Source organism: Bactrocera tryoni, chromosome 4 (genome assembly GCF_016617805.1).
Source record: "Bactrocera tryoni isolate S06 chromosome 4, CSIRO_BtryS06_freeze2, whole genome shotgun sequence".
Classification (NCBI taxonomy): Eukaryota; Metazoa; Arthropoda; class Insecta; order Diptera; family Tephritidae; genus Bactrocera; species Bactrocera tryoni.
The window spans coordinates 36,126,181-36,149,257 of record NC_052502.1 but is presented as its reverse complement, the minus strand read 5'-3'; the positions used below and the strand labels follow the sequence as shown (position 1 = coordinate 36,149,257).

At 38.9% G+C, this 23,077-nt stretch overlaps 1 protein-coding gene and 1 long non-coding RNA gene across 7 annotated transcripts in view; one reads left to right on the top strand and one right to left on the bottom strand.

The window, feature by feature from the left end:
• The window catches only part of LOC120773893, a 212,728-nt gene that overhangs the window by 124,653 nt on the left and 64,998 nt on the right, over positions 1-23,077 (bottom strand). The window lies entirely within an intron of this gene.
• Positions 18,672-23,077, top strand: part of LOC120773891 (frequenin-1) — a 95,550-nt gene continuing 91,144 nt past the window's right edge. Inside the window, exons 1-2 of one of the 5 annotated variants that reach the window (XM_040103066.1) lie at positions 18,672-18,798; positions 20,481-20,806. The gene's annotated coding sequence lies outside the window, so the exon portion shown is untranslated. Of the gene's footprint in view, positions 18,884-20,480; positions 20,807-23,077 lie in introns of all 5 variants that reach the window. The other 4 variants (XM_040103067.1, XM_040103065.1, XM_040103064.1 and 1 more) reach the window with 4 other exon arrangements.

Sequence of the window (23,077 nt, the reverse complement as noted above, 5' to 3'; positions counted from 1 at the left end):
AATTTCGGTATGTAATATTTTCTTAACACCTTGATGACATGTACGAAATATGGGTGAAATCGGTGCACAACCACGCCTTCTTCCAATATAACGCTATTTTGAATTCCATCTGATGCCTTCTCTGTATAATATATACATTATGAACCAATGATGATAGCGGAATAAAACTTTACACAAATACGGTATTTGAAAAATATGTAAATGACGGATAATGAAATCTCGATTATCACTTTATCATGCGAGAGTATAAAATGTTCGGTGACTCCCGAACTTAGCCCTTCCTTGCTTGTTATTAATAATATTATTGATTTCTGGTAAGGATGTGTTGCAAAGATGTAGTTTAAAATATATTAAAATGTATTATTCAAGTTTTTTAATGAGAAAAAGCTGCAGCTGTACACCTGCCCTACTTGGTTATATTTTTGACGTTCGTCGGTCTGAAAAGACGTACCTACAAAGAAATTTTTAATCAGGTCAAAAAAAAACTGACCTTAAGCCAGTGGTCGGGATGAGAGAATTTGCTATGAAATGCCGACCACTGGTCTAAAACAACAAATCAAGGGAGGTATGTCGTTTGGAACGATGTAACAGAAATTAATCGCTTAGGTCTTGATGGTCAAAGGTATGTTCGCCGTCCATTAATTCAAGAATTTGGTCCTCGCTATGTTTCACGTGTAGTTGAGTAGGGTGGAGGATCAATCATGGTGTGGGGATTTTTCATCTTGAATGGTGTTGGCCCACTCCATAAGATTAATGGAATTTTAAACAATGAGAAGTACGCCGACATCCTAAAAAATGTCATGTTGCCATAAACTGAGGAAAATTTGCCTGTTATAAGGAAGATAAGAATTCAAAGCACTCAATCTTTGATTCCAAATGTTTTTGTTAAAATCTTTATAACAAAAACGAATTTTAAACAAAATTTTTACTATTAGAGTTTAAGTTTAACATAGGTTTCAATAAAATAAGTGAAAATATAATACAAATACGTGATTTATTGGAAAATAACATCATTTGCTTCGAAATAGGTGTCGTTTCTAATTAGCTGTCAACAGCTGTATATTTAAGAGTTTTCTCCGAAAAAAATTATGAAATTTTTGATTCGGGTCCCAAAAGTCTAAACTTATTCTTCTCGAGGCATTGTTTTTAGAATCGGTGAGGAAAACTTCGCCGAAACGGCTAAACTGATCGACTGAAATATTGACACGACTTTCTAAGACATAAGTATTTCACATTATCCATAAAGGAATACGATTGTCTGAAATAATTTCGATATTTCAAGAGCTTCTAAAATGTAAATTCGCAAGGATGGGTGTGCTTAGTTCTCATCATAATTGTTTCACTGTCAATCGATCAATGCTGGTCTTAATAAGCTACTTTTTGAAAATCTGACATCAGAAAATCACAACAGACAGCCGAACGATTTTCTACTCGACTTGCACTCCTGCTCTCCGAGAGCACTCGTCAACAACTCGGTATATGGGAACTGTGGGACGGCATTTCAAGCTTCATACGTACAGCTGCAACCGAAACCATTGGTTTGCGGAAAATGTAAAAGAACAGCTGGTACGACGAGGAGTACGAATGAGGAGACGCAGGATAACTCTCGCCAACAGGTGCTACTTCGGACTGAGTAGGCAATTGAAAAGTAAAGTCTTCTCTCGACGAACAAAAACCGAACTCTATAAGTCACTCATAATGCCCTTCCTGCCATACGGTGGAGAGGCTTGGAAGATGACCACAACTGATAAGTCGACGTTGCGAGTTTTCGAGAGAAAAGTTCTGCGAAAGATTTGCGCGTTGGCCACGGCGAATATACCATTCGACGCAGTACGCGCCGGGGAAAGCAGAGGAAGACCTCCTCTCCGTTGGAAGGACCAGGTGGAGAAGGATCTGACTTCGTTTGGAATATCCAATTGGCACCACGTAGCGAAAAGAGGAACGACTGGCGATTTTTACAATGGGAAAAATTGTACTGAAAATTTCTAGAAATTTTGTATTTCCAATAGAATTAGAATTTTCAGAAGTTTTTTGGGGGATCTATATTCATACATACATATGTATGTATGTACTTTATCGCGAACACAAAAGTTTAGTAGCTAAAAGCATTCAGTGAATTCCGTCCATTCACCTCTGTTAATGACGACAATAATCAACAGTCAGACTTCAGCATCTCTTATGGATCGACTCAACATGTTTTGGATATGAATCGTTGTAATGCTAGACTAGTAACAAAAGACCAAAATCTGAGCTGAGGACCCTAAATTAATCAAACGCATCAGTACTGGTGACAAGACAAACATGGGCTTATAAATATGACGTCGAAGCTGTCGAAAGATTTAGAGAATGGTTTTCCAAAAAGTTGGCACAAGCGAAAAAATTAATATTCGTTGAACGCGCCGAAGGTCATATCAGCCATAGTTTATAACAGGTGAATGGAAAATCGAAACCCATTTTAAAGGCGATAATAAAAATTCGGGTTTAAATATCAATCTCCGGGTTCGAGTTCGAGTCAGGATCAATTTGATCAGTTGGTAATAATAAGTGGGCTTGCCCTTCATACGATAAGTGCCCGTTTAATTATTAAACAATTTATATATTTTTGGGAACTGAAATGGAAGAAATAACTGTAAAAAATTAATACTAAGTATTACATTAAAACAATATGACCTGCAAGGGCGCTATTGATGACGTCATATGTAGGCTTACGTCATTTTGAGTAAATGTAACTGTCGAAGGAAACTCAAATATCTCAGCAATTTTTCTCGCATGTAAACTCTAAATGTGTACACCAAAACACGCAGCAAAAATCTCTTTGAGGAAATACAGCGATTACGATAAATTTCTATTGATAAAAACAACTAACAACAGGCGACGGCTGCTTAAAAGCTACAACAATCATAAAAGTTAAGTAAAGGAGTAAAAGAACAATAAAAAAATTATATAAAACAGCTAAAGTGGCGACAACATTGCCAAACTCGATAGCTGCGGGGCAATAAGGAATGTCCTACAGTATAATATAAATAGGTATGCATATATAAAATATACGAGGTGTGTTCAAAAAGTATCGCGAATTTTGTGTTTTTTCAAAAATTATTTATTTATTCATGAATATCTATTTTGTCTCTTTCAAATTAATCCCCATGAGATGTTATACACTTGTGTTGTAAAATCATTTTTTTATCTTCTTCAGCTCCTCCTTCGATGCCGTCTTTATCTCGTCAAGAGAAGCGTAACGTCGTACTTTTATGAGCCTCTTCAGTTTAGAGAACAAGAAAAAGTCACAGGGGGCCAGATTTGGGGAATACGGTAGCTGCGGCACCATTAGTGTGTTTTTTTTTTGCCAAAAAGTCGCGCACACGCAACGATGTGTGAGCAGAGGCCAATTTTTGTTTTTCCACAAATACGGGCGTTTCTGGCGGATTGCTTCGTGCAATTGCGCATAACTTGCAGGTAATATTCCTTATTGACCGTTCTTCCCTGTGGCAAGAACTCATTCACCACGCCCCTGCATTCGAAGAAAACTGTCAGCAAACTGTCGCGATACTTTTTGAACACACCTCGTATATGTACATACACACATGCATGAGTGCTTTGGTGTATATTTTTATAAACACTCATAAATAAATATAACTCTCAAGTATTTTTCGCTGTGTTGTGTCGCCCCCGCGGCATTGATAAGCAGCAAGTAACGCAGCGCTTCCCACGTGAGCGAGTGTGCCTTGAAATAGGAGCTGACTTGGCCAGACCAACAACCGCAAACACCCAAGCTAAGGGCGTAAACACACGAATCGTGAGGTACTCATGGTGGCGGCAGCAGAGCCGAGCAGCAAATAACGCCGCCAAAATCTGTTTCCTTCGCCGTTTTCTGTTTGCGTTTGCATTTTGTGCGATCTCGCACGCAAATCATATACACTCGACTATTGCGAATGGCAAAAGGTTCGTTGGGCTGGCTGACTGCTTGACTGGCGGCAAGCAGCGCATGGCAGGCAGCAGCCAGACGAACAGACCCACGGTGACTGTGGTCGACTGCCGCCGTGTTTGTTGGCCACTCACAATCAGGTTGTTTAGTTTAGTTTCGAGTTGTTGTTTTGAATGGTTTCGTTGTTGTCGTCGTTGCTTTGTATGCTTTCGTTGTTGTTGTTATTAGTACCTTGGCAGCTCCTTTGGTGGCTGCGTGCTTTGGGTAGCCTTTTCTGTTTCTTGGTGTTTTATTTGGTTAGCGTGTTGTGATGTGCTGGCGCTTGGCATGTCTTACTCGTTAGCAGCGATTTAAAACAACACCACAGTGTCTCAATATTTGTATGTATACATATGTTTCTTTGTGTGGGTGTAGTGTTAAATGGCATTTAACACGCACACATGCCCGCTGGCGCCAAGTTAACACAAATACAAGCTCAAAGTCACTCAAACAATCGACTTTTTCGCTCAATTTGCCTTTACTGTTATTTAACAGCGCATTTACAGTAGTTTTGGAGTTAAATTTGTGGCTCTCACTCATAACAGTAGTAATTACGCGCTCGCATTTTACGAAGCGGCGCTCCTAAAATAAGTATTACTCTCCAGCACACGAGGAATTTTGTGTTAGAAAAGCTCATTTGGACTAAAAAATAAACTACAAAGGAGGAGAGCTTTCCATTTTGAATTTGCAAGGATTTCTTTTGGAGAAAGTGTTGATATCACTGGCCTTGTTGCTGGATTTTAAGTAGCTATGGGGTTGATATATGCATACATACAAACATACATATGTGTACATATAACGGTTAGCGATTTTGCCTTTATTATGTACATATACACAACTATTATCTGAATATTCATTCATTCCTATGCACCAACCATATTAGCTGAGTATATGTGTTTCTTTATCAATGGCAGAATTAATATGCGCGATATGTTTTCGTGTTGAATTTCTTGTGAGGTGAGTAGTTATTTATAAACTGAGGGGAGTAACTGCAATTCAACTTATTTTTCACTCACTTCACATGTGATATTTAGAAGCAGAAAATCAAAAAACAAAAAAACAATTAAAACGATAATATTGGCTGCACGAAAGCTATAATACCCTTCACAGTTGCAAAAGAACTTGACTTTGATGGGCTTCTTTTTGATCGTTCGGTTTTGTTATTCGGCGGTTCCGACAAGAGTGAGCAGCTTCTTGGGAAGAAAGGGAAGTGTGCAAAATATCACATCGATATCTCAAAACTTCATTTAAATGCAGACAGACAGACGGACGTGGTTAGTCGACTATAATAAATAACGTAATTGAAAATTTTAGTTTTCAAACCTAGTCCTAAAAAAAGTTTACCTTCCTAAACGCTTTTGTTGGAATTCTTCAAATACTAAATATTATATTTTTATTTTGAATATTCTTTAATGACACTTATATCGTAATAATACTAGTTTTCGATGTGTCAAGCGTACAAGAACAGTGAATCGAACAAGCTATGTCAACTGACTGGCAGCGCTAACAGTAACAGTGCAGGCTCTTTAACAAAGTTAAGTATACTGGGAACTTGGATGAGTATAAATTCATCCTAACCGCATATAATAAAAGACATCAAAATTTTAGGAAATTCTGCGAAAATATTTCCTCAACACTCAAGACAGCAAGGCTGCACAAGGCTCTGGGCAAAATAGCTAATACTGGTAAGACTGACACTGTATTAGCTATCAAAAGGTCTGATGGAACCAATACGACCAGTTCAGAAGAAAGAGTTACAGCACCTCTGCAATTATGGAAAATAAAATGTGGTAAGTAGATGTCTCAAATTCCGTGATGATTCTGAAAACTATGCCTGGGGGCTCGCATACAAGATCGTAATGGGGAAACAATGTAGGAGGACAAATGCCAACTTCCTCATCAACTCTTGAAATAATTGTTTCAGTACTCTTCCTAACCCGACCACAACTTCCTCGAGAGATCGTGGTGGTGCAACAAAGTCAGTTCTTACCAGAAGTAAGCAACTAAGAGGTTATAGAGGCAAGCGACCGGCTCGATCCACCTAAAGCCAGATGGCATTCCAAATATAGCGCTTAAAACAGCGATTGTTAGGAACATAGACCCTTTTAGAGCACTGTTAAATTTATGCATGTAGGAAGGCTGTTTCCCAACAATCTGGAAAAGGCAACATCTAATATTACTGCCAAAACCAAACAAACCTCTGGCAGACCCGTCCCACTACCGAACGCTCTGCATCTTGGACTCTGCGGGAAAAATTCTTGAACGGAGCATTTATCCACGCCTAAGTAAGGCCAAACCAATTCGCATTTAGGAGGGCAAAATCAACAATCGCAGAGGTGACCCTAGTGAAGATACTGGCGGAAAAGGCCATTATTGGCAAAAGATGGAAACTATTGGACTAATCCTAGCAGAGAGCAAAACAGAAGCTGTAGTTATCAAGGGTAGAAAAGTCCAAGAAATTGTTACATTCTGCACGAAAGGTGTAAGCATAACCACTTAGCCAGCTATCAAATATTTGGGAATCATTCTTGACGTGGCTTATACAAGTGAAAGCTACGAAAGTATGCAGAGCTCTAACCCGGCTAATGCTTAATACTCGAGGATTAATACAAAATAGGAGACAACTGCTAACCGGATTATTAAAGTCAGTTGCTCTATTCGGGGTCCAAATATGGGAGAAAGCCCTTGAAATCAATTCCTATCACCGCGGCCTATTTTCCACGTACACCATATGCACATTAAGAGTATGCTCCGCGCTTAGTAAGGTATCCGAAGAAGCCCAAGTAATCGCGGGATTGCACCCACTTAGAGTGAAGGCTGACATCACCGCCGTCCAACGTGATGGACGGGACAAGGACTGAGACGAGTAGGTCCTTGTGGTATTTACTACAGTAGCCATATAAAGGGGCGCAAATTTGGTGTGGGATTCGTGGTGGGAGAGAGACTATGTCGCCGAGTACTATTATTCACCCCGGTGGATGAAGGTCATGCCACAATCCGCATCAAAGCGAAGTTCTTCAACATATCACTGATCTGCGCCCACGCCGCGACGGAAGAGGAGGACGATGTGACCAAAGATGCCTTCTATGAGCGCTTGGAGCGAACTTATGAGAGCTGCCCGAGCCACGATATCAAAATCGTGCTTGGCGACTTTAACGTCAGGGTGGGCAAAGAAGGTATCTTTGGAACTACGGTCGGTAAATTCAGCCTCCACGACGAATGCCCGAAATATGGTTATCTGTAGTACTAGATTCCAGCATAAAAAGATTCATCAAGCTACCTGGCTGTCTGCGGATCGAAAAACTACCAACCAGATCGATCATGTTGTGATAGACGGAAGACACGTCTCCAGTGTTTTAGATGTGCGTGCGCTCCGAGGTCCTAACATCGACTCGGACCACTATCTTGTTGCAGCCAAGATTCGCACCCGTCTCTGTGCAGTAAACAACGCACGCCAACAAACACATGGAAGGTTCGACCTCGAGAAGCTGTAATCATAACAGATAGCCGAACGATTTTCTACTCGACTTTCACTCCTGTTCTCTGAGAGAACTAGTCCACAACTCGGCATAAGGGAACTGTGGGACGGCATTTCAGGCTCCTTACGTACAGCTGCCACCTAAACCATTGGTTTTCGGAAAATGCAAAAGGACAGCTGGTACGACGAGTAGTGCCGTGTCACAGCGGAGAGAAAACAGGCGGCCTACCTCGTAACGTTACGATCGACCACAACACATGCGGGATGGGATAGATACCGAGAGTTGAAGAGGGAAGTGAGACGCATTTGTAGACAGAAAAAGAAAGAGGCCGAAATGCGTGAGTATACGTATGAAGAGCTTGATGGCCGACAGGGATAATGCTCGAAAATTCTACGAAAAAATTCGGCGACTAACAGAAGGTTTCAAGACCGGAACATACTCTTGTAGAACCCCCAAAGGTGATCTAGTGACCGTTGCCCAGAGCATACTTAAATTATGGAGGGAACACTTCTCCAGCCTGCTGAATGGCAGTGCACGTACAATACCAGGAGAAGGCGAACCCGATTCCTCAATCGACGACGATGGAGCAGACGTTCCATTACCCGACCATGAAGAAGTTCGAATAGCAATTAGCAAAAGGAGAATCGACACACACCAAATTTCATTCTGCTTTCGAAGCTGCTTTCGACAGCACGAAAAGGAGCTGTCTTTATGCGGCGATGTCTGAATTTGGTATTCCCGCGACGTTGAGCAACACCAAAAGAAAATAATTCGAGCTTCAGAACTTAATCGAGCAGTTACAATCTTTAATAAGAGTGTACAGCTGCTGGCGTATGCAACGAACAACTAAAACGCGACACACAAACCACGACTGGAGAAGACAAGGTTTGGTGACAAGTACTATACAAGGGGGGTTATGAGAAAAACAGAAGTAGGGCCATGTAAATGAACGCATTAGGACCATCACGTACGTATGAGTAATACTCAACCTTCCTCCCGAAGTAATACTTGACCGTGGTACCGGGGGGATCGGCGCAAGACAGTAGGAGGTTTAGTTTGGATTAAAGTTCCACATTGAAATGGGGTTCAGGCTTTCGATGCTTCCTCCTCGTAAAAAAAAAATTTGGTAGATCACGATATGTCGATCATGAATATTGTACCCTTACATGAGAAGTTAACCATCGAAATTTAAAATTCACTGGATAATGGAGAGGTGATGCCATGCTAGGCACAGAAGACGCTTTTTACAACGCGGCCTATAAAACAGAAACAGAGTGTGTACGCAGATGGATAGAGGCCGGACTAAGCACTAGGATAGTTAAGGCCATCGTAGGGCATACTAAGGTTCATCTCGATAAAACAAGAGATTGCCTTGAAGGTGGAGTTCTATCCCTCTTACGATGAAGTCGTGGATGAGCTTATTACGGGCAAAAAGGTCCGAGAAGTTGCTATCGTGTAAAGGAGATTAGGGTTCTAAAAGGCGCCGAAAACGAACATCGTCTTGCGTCTACGCCTAAAGGCTCCATCCAATGGATGAAGCTTTCTTAAGACCTGTTCCTGCCTTAAAACACACTAGGTGTGGACCAGGAGTTACATGATCTCATGCTTCCAAAGCACTACTGCGGTCTTAGTCTCTACGGCTGTGTAATCTGCACTAAGTTCGCGCACTGCGCCGGTATTCCACCAGAGTGGCCAACAAAGAACCCCTACGGTCCATATTAGTTCAAACAGACAGTAATCTTCATCCCGCTCCAGTCCTTGCGCGAGAACCATTCAGCAACTCTTAGTTCCTTGCACAGTCTGTTCCGTGTGTCAGACCGTCTTCATCGAAACATTACATCAGCCATTTCTTGCACTGGCTAGTATCACTTCTCGTGTTTCGACCTGCGCATCACTTGTGAGTGCAGTTGGTCGTACGTTGCCCCATGCTGTAGGAGTTTTCCCTGCAACACCCAACAGTGGCGTCGGGATCTCAATCAAAAATTCTGAAATTGGTAAGTCAACACAGGATGTACTCGCTTTGCAGGCCATGGACTTCATCTTGGCAGGACCCGAGGAGAAATATCCATAGCAGCATTGGCGCTAGAAATAGAGGTCAACCAACTCCGCCCAAAAGGTATTCCTTGGAACACGAATTGGACTACCTTTCGGGCTACGCTAGGGCTTAATTCAGTGGGAGGAGACAGTTGGTTTGGTTTCCAGCACTTCTGCAATAGGGAGAACAAGTCTTACTATCCCACCTTGTTCAGCTGATAAGAAATAGCCTAGCGTTGGCTATTTTCCCGCAACTCCGGCAGACGGAAAAGAAAATTATAGATCCCGAAATAAGATCGAGGCGTTAAAGATCGGACTCCTTTATGCAAATCATCATGCACACAGAGCACTCGGATTTTCAGAAATCCGAAGTTCGGTGGATAGAGTAGAAGTGGTCGAAATTCATGACATCGAAGGTGGTTTTGACAATACCTCTCACGAAAAGGCGGTTTAATCGGGATGGCAAATGGCCGTACTGTGCACTAGCATAGCTGAAACTACAGTAGGAGACAAAGTCGTTTCCAAGAATACAATAATTTGAAAGCCAATGTACCGTTATAACACCAGCAGAATATTTGTTTCTTACAAGGTACAGAGAATAAATGCACTGGAGAGGATACCAAACGTTATATTGTTATTTTGTTGTATTTGGAGGTTAAAAAATTGTATGCAATGTAATTTCAACAATAACAATAAGAAATAAAAAAGGAAGTTTGAATTTTGTTAAACCGTAAAGGGAACACCCTTTACTGAAAAAATTTGATAAACTACCTCAGGAAGAACATCAAAGCGTCGAGGAATGTAGGATTGCCCTTAAAGTATGCCACACATTTTATAATAAATTTATAAATTAAATTTAATTTTTGGTCTCCTTGGCTATCGTCACATTAGCGGTATATCCCAGCCAGTTATAAATAAGGTCTGAGCTGGAACATTGGGATTAGTTTACGGCCTACCCAATTGAAAGCATTATATATAGTAAATGGTGCAATTAAAAAGAAAAAAACTTATATTGATATTGAAAGGCGCGCTGTTGTTGCATAAAGAAGTTATAATTTTTCTGTGTCTAGAAATGTCCATCACATAAAACATATAAAGTGGACAAACCCGACTCAAAAGCAAATTCGCTTTTAAAATTTCAACTTAAAATTTTTAAGGAGCTTTTAGAATGTACCGACATTATTTCCTTTGAAAACCAAAACCAAATTAAAAGCAGATAGCTCGGTACTATCACTGAGCATCAAGCAGTGTGTCTTCACGTGAGTCAAAACAGCGAGGTTCCCATACAATAAAGGATTCCGAAACAAATGAAAAGTGGCCTACAATTTCTGCCAAATCAATCGGAGGAGCTTGACAGGAAGCTCGAAAAACCACTCTATACCAAAGTATGCAAGAATTTCGAAACTGGCGGCTTTGCAAAACAAGCGCGAAAAGGGGAAACGGAATGGAATATAGAAATCCACAAAAATTAAGTCAGCACCTAACCCATTTGAACCAACTGCTTTTTTACAATATTCTTCGTTAGAAGAAATGTTTTCTCCCAATAGAGAAGAGAGAGCATAAACGCAATTTTCACTTCGCAGTTCTATGGATTCTCTTTTCATAGCCATTTTCAGCTGCAGTAAAACTAAAATTCTTTAGAGCGTTACCCAACAATCTTTGGGTTATCTTTTGTTCTCCAAAGTGTCAAAATCTCAAACACAAATTTGGTATTTCAGAAACCTTTAAAAGGAATAATAAATACAATACTACTCTGACTACATATTTGATGTGGCTTGATGGAAACCTCAAAGGAATCTGAGGCAATTCAATGGAATAGTATGTTATTTATTAAGAAATGAGACCTAATCATAAAAAATTAAGCATGTGAAATAAATACTCCGTAAAAAATGAGTTTACTTTTGCAAAATTTCAAGATCATTGACAATAGCCATAGTTATTCGTGGATTGTAGCATACTTTTAGGTCCATTCTGATAATCATTGCAGATAGCGCTTAAAAGGCCACAGAGGTCTCAATTTCGTTTGTATGATAAGCTTCAACCGCACCTTAATTACTTTTTATAATTCTTATACTCTCGCAACAAAGTTGCTAAAGAGAGTATTATAGTTTTGTTCACATAACGGTTGTTTGTAAGTCCTAAAACCCTAAAAAAAAATATAGGGTTATATATATCAAAGTGATCAGGGTGACGAGTAGAGTTGAAATCCGGATGTCTGTCTGTCCGTCCGTCCGTGCAAGCTGTAACTTGAGTAAAAATTGAGATATCATGATGAAACTTGGTACACGTATTTCTTGGCTCCATAAGAAGGTTAAGTTTGGGCAAAATCGGCCCACTGACACGCCCACAAAATGGCGAAAAGCGAAAACCTATAAAGTGTCATAACTAAGGCATAAATAAAGATATTAAAGTGAAATTTGGCGCAAAGGATCGCATTAGGGAGGGGCATATCTGGACGTAATTTTTTTGGAAAAGTGGGCGTGGCCCGCCCCCTACTAAGTTTTTTGTACATATCTCGGAAACTATTACAGCTATGTCAACCAAACTTTATAGAGTCGTTTCCTTCGGGCATTTCCGAATACAGTTCAAAAATGGAAGAAATCGGATAATAACCACGCCCACCTCCCATACAAAGGTTATGTTGAAAATCACTAAAAGTGCGTTAACCGACTAACAAAAAACGTCAGAAACACTAAATTTTACGGAAGAAATTGCAGAAGGAAGCTGCACCCAGGCTTTTTTTAAAAATTGAAAATGGGCGTGGCCTCGCCCACTTATGGACCAAAAACCATATCTCAGGAACTACTTGACCGATTTCAATGAAATTCGGTATATAATATTTTCTTAACACCCTGATGACATGTACGAAATATGGGTGAAATCGGTTCACAACCACGACTTCTTCCAATATAACGCTATTTTGAATTCCATCTGATGCCTTCTCTGTACGTATATAATGTATACATTAGGAAATTAAAATACAATTCAATACTCAAAGTACACAAATTGATCTAATCTAATTAATTTTACAGCAAAATGAAAAAAATATGTAAATTATTATCACTTTATCATGCGAGAGTATAAAATGCTCGGTGACACCCGAACTTAGCCCTTCCTTTCTTGTTTTTCTTACTTACTTGAACTAAAAAGTGGATCTGATAAATAAAACATTCTGATTATTTTAGTTCAGTTTCAACAGAATAGCCGTCAACGTTGGAGCTATGAAAGAAGATATTTAGACAGAATGTCCGATGCCTGACAGTAAAAATACTACATAAGCCGCATAGGATTTCAGAAGCATTAAGTGAAGTTGCTTGAGAAGAAATATCTTCTCATAATGTAAAGGAAAGAGGATCTACATAAATTTCACTGATTTTTTCTATTCTAAAATTAGTAGAACAGAATTGTGTGGATCTTGCAAAATCAGTGGAATTTAAAGGTGGAAATCTTGATATTTATTCCACAGTAGAAGAACACATTCTCTACTTTAGAGAATCATATTCAGGTATGTGAATGGAACACACAGGTGCTGCCTAGTTAATTGAACTGCCAAAAAGTCTTTGAAGTTGGCCATCGCTCAGTAAAGTTGCATTTCGATCATTGACTTTTAAGCTATGAAATCGATTTAACCCTGTGTTGGTGATCGAGTTATTCAGTTCTCTGAGTATACGGATGTGACATACTTGAAAGGACGCGCGTCAACGCAGCTTGGTCTCGAATCTGAGCAAACATTGCTCAAAACACGTATTACGACATAAAATTTCCCCTAAGACAATTGTAGCCTCGAGAAGGAGTTAAAAAAAAAAAACATTTTTAATAGGGATCACACAGCAGGGATCAAAAACCAACGCATCTTTCAGCTCACTTGGAAAATATCCATCCAAATCCAGTTTTTACAAATGGCCTTAAACTATTCCGGAATGAACTTTCACATGCTTTTGCATATTTCTCCATTCAAACCATCAAAAATAAGAAACCGTTTGGATCTCGCCAGGTCCAAAGCGTATCCGGGGTTAAATACGGTTAGAAGGGAGTTATATACAGTTGGAAGGCCGAAAAAGCAAATTTTTCCAAAAATGTGTACACATATGTATTATGGTATCTTTTCAACTGTATTTTAAGGCTTAGTATTAGTAAAACTATTTATTTGGAAAGGACTTACAGCTGATGGACGGGCAGGTATGGCTTGTGCTTGTGCCCCCTGTACCTCCGTTCTAGGAAAGAACGCCCCTTACAGAACACCCAAAATTTCCACAATTCTTCTATAACCTTAACAAACATATTCTCGTATTCCCTTTTTTGACAACCAGATTGTCGAATGTGATAAAACTTTCACCTCAAACGCTTATGTAAGGCGACATCGCCGCCATGGCTCTGCTCGTTGGGAGGAAAGATCCGCCAAAATCACCTTTAAGCGTATCCAGATGGGCATTCTCTCACTGTTATAAGCAATGCCTCGTGTTTTGAGGCAAGCATCATGAGCTCCTTCATTGTGGAAACCTAAAGGTTTTTCGCCTCGTATATTACTGTACTAACCAACAATGCACCCCTTGTTTTCACGCACAGAGTCTCCTTTGTTTTCGCCATTCTTTAACCCGCTACACCTTTTGTTCTCTTCTAAATTCTTAGGACCGACGTTTTTTATTGTCGCGCCCGCCCGCTTCCACTTTGACATGATTTCACCAACAATGGTGAATCCGAACGAGTTTTTCTTCGTAACGGGGACCTCAGAGATCGTCCCACTCCATCAACGTCCAAATATGATTCCACCGTGATCTTTGTAGGCTCGGGGTGTTCACTTCCTGCGAGGAGCTTCGCTCCTTTCCTCCTTAGTGGAGTCATTTTGCTCTACACCTAAAGTTACCGACACTCGCGATCGCGTACCTGGACCAAACGAAGCATAAAAAAGTCTCGATCGCTAACTGCAACAACAGTACCAATAAATCACGCCCGATACTGCTAACCAAGCGCTCTTCCGGGAAAATATGCATTAAAGTTCTTTATAATAACTCACCATTTTTAACTTTGACATTGTCTTTACTGGCAATGGCCTTGAAACTAATTACAAAACAGGCAATAACACTGTCTATACTTGCCTATACCAAATACTAAAAAACTAAACTCTGAAAAATCGCTTATACAGTGCAACGATGCCCGCCCACGTCCGTTCATGTTAAGATTCTACAAACATTTCTGGTATAGACAAGACAAGAATATTTAATCCTGGTTGAGTATGTAACAAAAAAGGTGGTTAGGGACGATGTTAGCTTTATTAAACTGGAACTGACCTTCTGCGCTACCAATATCAAGCTAGAGCTAAGATGGTTGAAACTTGTTCCAGAAAATGTCACTGAATAGTTCAAGACATGTGGTCGATTAACCCTTAGGTAGACTACTTGAAAATGTATTTAATATTACACTTATTGAAGGGTGCATCTGGCGTGACAGTTGAAAAAACATCTACTTATGGCTATTCAAAAAAAAAAATACTATATCGATAAATTTTCTGGGTATATTCATATATGATTCAAGGATACACACTGAAATTTACGAAAAAAAATTAAATATTGTTTGAGTTATATGAGAGCTAAAAAAAGATCATCCACTGCTACAGTGATTCCGGTCCTCTCCGTGGATAAAACCTAAAAATACCAAGAAAGGTAGGCCTAAGTTTGGTCGCAACTGAACATTTTATACTCTTCCAGTTTGCAGGAATCGAAGACAGGGAAATGTCTTTAGGTATAAAATGTCAACCAGAGGATCGGAATCTAAGCAATTTTATATATAGATATACTCCGACATATTCGGCATAAAGTTTGTTTAAACTGTTTTTCTTTTTGCCAATACCGCGTGGCATGTTAATAGCCACATACTAAAAAAAAAGTTCCCTGAGTTTAATTAAGATACCTCACATACAATCATATGGAGCAAAGTCAGCCGTATATTTGAAAATCATGATATTAGTTATATGAGAGCTAGAGAGGTCAAGGTTTCGCACGATTTTATCTATTTTAGGCACAAAGATACACTGTTTCTTCATTTCAATTGAGATAGTCCCCATATTGGCCGATATATGCGGTATAAAGTCAACGGGAAGTTCGAAAGTTTTTATATTAGGTATATGGGGTCTCAGGGAAGTATGGACCCGATTCAGCCCATTTTTGATCCACATACATATGTTTGATTATCAGGAAAGGATTTTCTCTGAATTTGAATACATTCGCCGATACTTTCGGTTAAAAATCAACTACAGATACTGAGGTTCACATATTCGGGACCTAAGGGCTTGAAAAGTTTTGGTTGGATTTGGACAATATTTGTTCATAAGAATATTTTATAGAAATTATTATTATTATCCCGTTATATTAAACGCTTCTTGATTTGTGTATTGGAAAGTAAAAGAATCAAATTGAATTTAAAATTTTGTTATTTGGGAAGTAAATGTGGTTTTAGTCCAATTTCGCCTATTTCCGCACTGTAACAAAGGAATGCCAAATACTAAATTTAGTTGAAATCGGTCAGGCGGGTCTCGAGATATGGGATTTTACCTAAAAGCGGGAGGCTCCCATTAAGCTCTTTGACACCATATCGGGTGTACAATTGTACGTCTCTGGCGTGTTTAGTCAAAGAATGATCGCACTTTTAGTAGTTTTTAACTGCACCGTTAAATGTGGACAGAGTTATCATTTGCAGCGCTATCAAGGCATCCTGGAAGGGACTCTCCGGAATAGCCTTGAGAGCCGAGGTGCATGCTGCTTGAAAGTCCGGGGGGGTCACATCTTGGCTGTACGACGGCTGCGGAAGCGTTAGGATGCCGTGTCCTTGGTTAGGTAGCAAGAAAGCGGCAACTCCCAATGGGCTGTGATCTCTTGTCGGACCCGATTGATCCTTCGTTTGCATCTCTAGAAGTCTTTCATGTAAAACTTGGCGATGACGGTTTGTCCAGGAGGAACAAATTCATGGTGGACGATGTCTTTGATGTCAGAACAGACAATGAGTATCGTTTTCATTTCGGATTTCCTCATTCTTCCGGTCTTCATCAGCGACCTCTTCCCGGCCCTCCAAAAAGGCTTGGTGCCACCGAAACACAGCACTTCTTGCTAAAGCAACATCTTAGTAAGCCTGCTCATATCAAACGTCTCTGTCGCAGGTTTCACACAGAATTTAATAGCGTACCTCTGCTCTAATGAACGCTGTATTTTCTGTTTGCACCTCTTACAAAAACACGTCGCGCGAAAAAGTTTGTCTTGACTCTCCAGGTGCTCGAAGACAACTGATCAGCCGCTCGTTTGTTAACTAGGAACGCCCTCTACCGAATCCAGTCGGTGCGCGCACGTTCCGAAGTACAGCCGCGGCGGAAGAAAATCAGTCTTAGTAGGGTTTGTCCGGAACCCGGTACATTTACTTATTAGAAAGCGGGACCACAGCAATCTTTTTAAAAAAAAAATTGTCCACAGGTGCCACTTATTACTGCAATGCCTTGTGTCACATTTCAATTCTTATTGTGCTGTATACATTTTCGATTAATGGCGTTTTGGGGGTGTGGCAGTGGTCCGATTACGTCCATCAACGAATCTTTTCTTTCTTTTTTGCCATGGAATACGCTTACCAACTACTTTCATTAATATATATCACAATTTTTATTCAAGTTGCAGCTTATACGGACGGACAGACAGAAGGTCGGTCGGGACGGTTTTTCACATTCGAATGCCTTCTTCTCTGCGACATCTTTTATTAGATCAATTGAAAAGGCCGAAGTCATAACCATGGGAACCGGCTGTAGCGTCTTTCCACCTTTGGCGCAGATTCATCATGTGCAGCTCACTCGGATGACTGTCGATTAGACTTCGGATACACATATTGACGCAAAAACTCTGGTTTCTTACGCTAGAACATCTCCGAACTCTATTCCGAATCATCTACTCGTCCTTGATTTTGGATAAAAGTAAGCTCGTGCAGTAGTATCTTTTTTGCATAAAGGTTTCTTACGCCCTAATATTCGTGAATGATAGGATGTGCGAGTTCAGTTGATATCTCTAGATTTAGAGTGCCTGCTATCTCCAACAACTTCACTTTACGCTCAACCAAACATTTTTCGTGGTTTTTTTGATATTTTCTTTCATGTTTTCGTCGGAAATAACTTCTTTTGGTCTTCGGTGCTCATTTCACCACGTCTAAGCTTAGCATAGCAATTCTTGATTGTTGCTTTACCTGGGGAAGTGTCCGAAAACTCGTTGATATGCTAAGTTTTTGCACTTCAACTGTATATTTTCCTTCAAAAAGCAATAGTTTATCAAAATATGATATTTTATAATTCACAAACTAATGATCCGACAGCTGTTAAATTTAATTCTATTAGCGCCATCTATATATGAGGCCGGGGACTTTTCAAGAGACATGTTAGAATCTTGAATCTTAGTATGAGCGGTTGTAAACACCGATTTTCGACAAAATCAAACTACTTAGACTTCCCTGAAACAATTTTAGTGCTTCTGTTCACAGATTTCTTTAAGATATTTCAAGATCTAATAAGATTATTTTGGAACGAACTGAAACAGTGAGTTAGAAAACCACAAAGAATGCACGTACAATTAAGTGCTTGAAAAGAAATATTGCTAACAATAAATAATACAAAATAAATACATGAACTAACAACAATAAGAAAGATAATTACACAAGCATCAAGTTTGAATTAACGAAATGTATGAAAGCATGCATGTCAGCACAGTGCAATCGGCGCTGATTTTGCTTATTTGGTGAGCTGAGCTACAATTCACCATACCTATAAATAAGCAGCCACACGCAAGTTCGCAGACATGGTGAAAAACGCGCAAACAGCAAGCTGGCGCCTAAAAGTAGACTACAACAAAGGAAGGGAAGTGCTATTTTTGATATTTTTGAACTCGTGCAAACGTCAGGGTACACTTGCTCACCCAATGCGTTATACAGAAGTAGGAATTTTTGTTGTTACTACCAATTAAGTATGCTTGTGTTGGTGCCATGGCAGTTGAGTTATTGAACTTGAGTCACTCCGTGACTTATTGCCGTTACTTGCGAGCACTTCAGTGCCGATTCTCACTCAAGCGGCGGTCTCCTGCGCCTGTGAGCTGTTCGGTGTGTTGGGTTTGTGTGCGCGAGTGTATGCGTGTGAGCCTGCTCGTGTAAGAGCTTTTCATTCGCATTTCCCTACACATCTTTCAGTCGTATTTTCAAACGCCAAACATACGCAACGTAGCGCGGTTGATTCGGTGCCGTTAAAACGATTCACTTTGTTACATTTTGCAGCGAGCAAGCAAAGGACATAAGGACAGTTCATTTTATGAAGTGAGATAACAGTGTTTGTGTGTAGGTGTGTGTGCGCATGCTGCGGCCAATAATGGAGGCATAAGCAAAAGTGTTATTAAAATTTGTAATTCATATAAAAATTACTAAAATAAATATTTTTTTGTGGCAACTGTGTGTGTTACACGTTTGTGTGTGTAGCAAGTAAAAATATTTCCATATATTATAAATGCAGGTGTGCGTGTGTAAAATGCCACATGCAGCTGTTGACAGTTGCTCAGGCAGCCAAAAATAAAATTAAGTGCCTACCAATAAAGCTGTTCATGGCAATAAACTTGATTTTCATGTTTTTCTATATTTTTAGTTACAAAATTTAAACTCGAACAGTTAAAGTGTTCATGCCTCATATAAGTTTTATATGGACAATCACGAATTTTGTGTATTTTATTTATTATTTATTTCGATTTCTTGCGCCGCATTGCCACCCGCTGGTCATAAATGTAAATGGTGGCGCTGTTAGTCTGCCTAGCATATATATTTATATACATTTATGCGCGCCATGTGATTTTAAGGACACGCTACGCACGCTAGCGCCAAGTGATGGGCATGTCATGTTTATGTGTGTGTGTGTAGCATGTGTTTGCGTGCCTTGCGTGTGCGCTTATTTGTGGCTAGCATTGGCAAGTCATAAAATATACGCCTCCTGGCTATCTGTAAGCGTGTGAAAGTGTGCAGTTAGTTGGGCTTTGCGTCCTTTTCGGTTTGTTTAATTTTTTCCTTGCTACATTTTCGTTTCGCTTTTCCGCTTGAACTGTAAGCGCCGTTACTTTTTCTTACAATTTATGAAATTTGACCCAAATTTTTTGCCACTTGGCATTTACCATTTGTGCTTTTTACGTTCCATTTTTGGACAGCCCCTCGCTGCGCACCGCACGCCGAAGCGCTGAGTTAGTGGTCTGTTGAGATATTTCATGAGCGAAGCTGATTGGGGTGAGAATGCCTCAAAACATCCATAAAAAATTAATTAATAATCGAAAAAATAAACTAAAAATAAATCGGAAAAATAAAAAAAAATTCCACACAACTGAAAAAGTCCACGAAATCGCATTTTAATAAAAAAAATGTAAATGAGAAATAAACTTTTTCTTCAAAAAATTTAAACAGCGAAAAAAATTGTGAAAAATAATCCGCTTACAAAAATGCACTCTACCGCACAGTGACAACAACCAAAAGTATTCATATACATAACGGTAATGCCGTAAAGGCTTTGCCCCAAAAATAATAAAGCGCGCTAAGCATAACAAACCGTAAAACAGCAAGACCCTTGCAGCGAGCGCTTGTTAACAGTGTCAGCGGTCCTTTGGCCACATAGTCTGCATAGCGTTATACAACAACAACAGCCATGGAGATTATGTAAACAAAGTGTGCATTTGTTTTTGCCATGTTCGGCATATTTACGCTAGCCGCCAAGCGGGCACAAAAAGCCTGCTCACCTTGCCATCGCCCCTCGCACGCGGCGCGCTGCATGCCGCGCATACCAACAAAGTTTGCGGCACAAATGCTGCAGTGTTACAGAAAATTACTCAAAGTGTTTTGGTTTTGTAAATTTTTTTTTAAATTAAAATAATAAAAATAAACAAAATAGTAAATAAATGGAATCTATACAAATATTTAATATTTCACCATTTATTTACTCTAATTCATTATATTTTTTCAATACTCAGCCTGCAGCTGCGCCTGATTTCTTCTGGCAGCCCAAAACTTTTGCGCTTTGTTTAAAATAGAAAAAAAAGCAACAAAAATATAAAAGTAAAAACCAAATAATAAACAAGGAAAGAAAAACGCATAATCCGCTTTCATGCAAATCGAATAAAAGTTACCAGCTTAAAGGCTTATGAGCCGCCTGTGACAAAATCAGTGAAAAACAAATTGTTGTTATTATTGTTGTCACCATTTTGTGGATTTTGGTACAAAATAAATTTCATAGAAAAAGTGCACAAATAACGCCGTAAACTGTACGTGGAATTAAATTGAACAACATGTCGACATGGTGAGTACTTTCACTACCTTAAAGTTTTGGCAAAAAATACCCAAAAATCTTGTAAAAAATTTTCACTAATTTTCAACAAAATGTATACAATTATACTAATTTAAAAGTTGTATAACAACTCAGAATTACAATAAAGTCTTTCATAGGAAGTTCACTTATAATAAACTGAAAATCGTTTATTTTAAATATACTAATTTGTATACCCTGTACAGATGAAAATCCATAACTCAGTACCTACTCAACCGATTTCAAGCAAATTCGCTAGATAATATTATCCTGCTTTTCCTACATTACAGCGCGAAAATGCAGGAAATTAGACAAAAACCATGCTTATTCACCATATAACTCTTGCACTTTTAAAACACATGAGAGAATGGTGTTGCTTAGTTCTCAAAATCATCTATTTTTGGGCTGTCTCACTAGCTGTGCCCTTAAGATGACGTTACTCTCTTTCCTGTACCACGATTATAAGTCATTGACTATTTTTAATTATTTCTTTTAATCGCAATACTAAATTTTAAATTTCATCTGATTCTTTCACTTTCCGGTATACAAATCAAGAAGTAATTAATATAACGGCATACAACTCTCTAATTGTGCCTTTGAGTTGTGCCACCTTATGTTCAAAAATTGTCGAAATCGGATCAAAACAATTGAAGTCTCTAGGTACCAAATATGTGGAACCAGTTCTTGCTGCGAACTTTTTACCGAAAATATCGGTCAATCTGTTAAATATATTATTGAAATTTGAATTGAGTTTTGCTCGGATTTCATCTTGCAAGTTGTGTGAGTATAAAATATTCGATTACACCCGAAATTAGCGCTTCCTTAGATGTTCTATCTAAAAGTAAGCAAAAAATGGAAAATTGTAAGGCGGAGGACCAATTAAGAGCTGATATTTGGAGATTTTTTTCTGGGTGTCTTAGAACCTATCCTTCAGAATACCAAGCGAAAAAAATTTTCGTGTTTTTACTCATCTTACTATTCACTATCTTTTATGTATACATGCTGTGTGAATAAATATTTTAATGGATATTCTTTACTACAACTGTAAAGCTGTATGAAGGCAAGCGAGTTGGAATCATGGTACTTTCTCCTCTATTGACCGATTTTTGCCAGACTGAGATTGAAATATCTCGGTAGGCAAATCTTTGAAGAATTTAGCAAAAAGGCTGAATTTGACGTCTTAATAAATTTGTGGTGAGCTCAATACGCTTGGTCAATCTATGAGAATATACACTTCTAGAAGTTGTTGGGTAACACAAAGGACAAATATCTGTCCAAAATGAGATTCAACGGTTTTGGATAAGGCCTGAAGACCTAGCTTAACCTTACCTACATGGCAAACTTTGAAAATTCTCATTTTTTTTTAAATTAAGCTAAAAATCCTGCCTTGCAGGAATATTGTTTCCTTTGACCATGTGTACCGGTATGAAAGGAACCCTTTTTGTGAAAATGAAATAATAATTTTAAATGGGAAAGTAAAAAAAAATGTTTGTTTAACGGTTGCGAGGTTATCGAATATATTTTACAGATGTAATGCCAACCAACAAAACCAACAACAGAAAAAATTAAGGCTCCTTCACATCAAATGTTCTCCACAAACACTTTTGTATCTTAACGCTCCCCTGGGATGTAAATTAGATCATTTTACAGTAAACCACAAATTCGATTGGTTAGTTTTTTGGCTCATCTTAATATACACATATGTACATATATCCAAAAAAAAAAAATTAGTTTATATTTGGTTTATTTATTGTATATAAGTATAGTTATACATACATATATACATATATACATATGAAGGTTTTCAACCAAAATTTTAGTTATTAAACATTTTGGTATATTTAGAGATCCATTGAGAAACTTTCTTTTAAGAGAATCAAATTAAAATCACTTTAGTGTTGAGCTAATTAGTTGTAGAGACCAAAATCATATCGTTGGCTTATTCTGACTATGGTTGATTGATTTGTTGAAAAGGAAAGTAAATACAAGGTGCCCCCTGGTGGTGCCATCTATTTGTCGATTAGTGCGTTAGAATGTGCTATCTTTATCGATTGTCCAGTGAGAATTTCATGACATTTCATAGATTGGAAGTGAAGTTATTGCGTTTTAAGTATCAGTATGTTTGTGTTATCGGTGCGAAAATGAGCTTCAAAAATTGCTCAGAATCCAACATTTGAAGGACATCATTAAACCGATTATTTGACCAAAAATCACATTTTAACTATTACCCACTCCACGTATTCACCTGATATGGCACCTAATATG